The following is a 2,041-nucleotide window of genomic DNA, read 5'->3' on the forward strand; positions in this document are numbered from 1 at the left end:
GTTTTCGTCTCCACTGGGGCTACAAGCATGCATAGTGTGAGGGATTGCCAATGAGTCAATGAGTCGATGCAATCAACTGGTTTTCCTTAGATAGAAAACTTTGAATCAATTTGACTGTATGATCTGGTGAATTGTAAGGTGCCTTGAGATGACGTGTTCTAAATTGGCGCTCTATAAATAAACTGAATTGTATTGAATTAAATAAGATGGTTGTATATTATGGATTTAATATAATTTTTATTCCTTTTAAATGTAAATCATCCTATTTTATTGATAAATTGTTGAACCTCTTCAAAACCAAGGAAGAAGCACTGATTTTAAAGAATAAACTTGCTTAGATTTTAGCTTTTGCAGTGCGGTGAAGAAGGTGGAGAGAGAATCTACCGCTCCGTCTCATCGCTGGGGTCGCTCTGCTCTCCATGTTTCTGTCGCTGTAAGCACCAGTGTGTCAATCACAGATGAGACCATGCCTAGCTCTCACCTTCTCCTCCAGGTTCCCCTGTCCTCCGGGTTACGCCTTCGATTGGGAGACTTCTCAAATACATGAGGGCGGACGTACATCTCTTAAAGGAACAGGAGTTGTACTTTGATGGAGCTCCAGCATGTTGCAATTGTTAGTACTGTTTCAGTAGGAAGGTGTTTAATCCGGCTTGGGTCCATTCTCCGTGGAGCTCCTCTATTTCCACAGGGTACTTCTGCTTGGAAGTAGATAATATACTAATAATTATAATAGTATTATTATAATAGCCGCGATGAAGATTTTCAGTCCATGTCATAGTCATTTGAAAAAAGTAAAAAAAACAACAACAATCCACTGGACTTTGTTTTCCAAGTTTGAAGACGTTTCGCTTCCCATCCAGGAAGTTTTTTCACTTCAAAATGTCTGGATTAGTGTTGAGTTCCAAGCTTTATAGAGTAGCCCCGCAAGAACAGGTTCCCACCTGAGTAACGGGGAGCCATTGAGGTCTTTGTTAGCCTGCAACACTCCATACTGGTCTATGCCTTTGAAAGGGGAGTTTTTAGGGTCGTTGTTAGCTTGGCTGACCAGGCAGGATGTCTTGGTCCCCTGCATGGCGGTGAGGATTATGATAGTAGGAAGAATCAACTATCGCTGTATTGAATGTTTTTGAGACCTGAAACCTGAGTCCACCCCCGCAGTTAAGGGTTGTTTTTTTTTCTCTTTAGACCTGTGTGTGCTGCATCACTGTCAGTTGAAGTAGTACTGAGCATATCATCATGTCTGCCTGCAGGTGTATGTATTTACATGTACATACACTGTAAACACTGATCTTAAATAAGCATTTCACCTTATTTGAGCTGGTCAACATGATAATTTTGGCAATGAAATAAGAAATTGTATGTTTGAAATAAGGTAATTACATGTTATGCACTTAAAGCTTTTTCTAATTTTAGACAGAAATCATTTTATTCTATTGGCAAATTGTCGTACTTGCCAAATCAAAGAAAAATGCAGTTATTGGAAGAAAAAAGGACTTTTTGCAGTGTCCGGGGTTCCGCCCACTTATACTTTATAGCTCATTAATAAAGTGAGACGCTGCTATCTTGTTAAGTGGTCTGTCCCACAACCAGTAATTAGAGACTCATGTTCTTATGTTGTCTTCATTTTAGAAAATGTGTTAAAAACTATATATAATAAATATAATTAACTAGTTTACTAAAAACTACTTTTTAAATTCTCTTAATTTTGTATGACTTCCTTACTTGAGTACATCTTTTTTGCCTTTCTAACCATCTTAGACTCCACTTCAAATTAAAAAAACACATCCCTCACTTTTTCTTTGTCATTTTAATCAATATGAATTTCTTGTTTAAACATCTTGTTTTGATGTTTTACCACTGACTGCTTGTATCACCCTGTGGTGCTGGAGGGCCTCTACTACATCTTTACTCCCCTATTTAACTGCAGTGTAAATTTCAGCTGCTATAGATCTAGTTTCAGGTTGGCTTAGAACTTTGCTTAACTTGTTTTATTCAACACATTTTCCACAAAAGTTCAAAACACAAAGGATAATTTTGCTGA

The sequence above is a fragment of the Cyprinodon variegatus genome, unplaced genomic scaffold, assembly GCF_000732505.1.
Source record: "Cyprinodon variegatus isolate N-32 unplaced genomic scaffold, C_variegatus-1.0 Scaffold803, whole genome shotgun sequence".
In the NCBI taxonomy this organism is placed as follows: domain Eukaryota; kingdom Metazoa; phylum Chordata; class Actinopteri; order Cyprinodontiformes; family Cyprinodontidae; genus Cyprinodon; species Cyprinodon variegatus.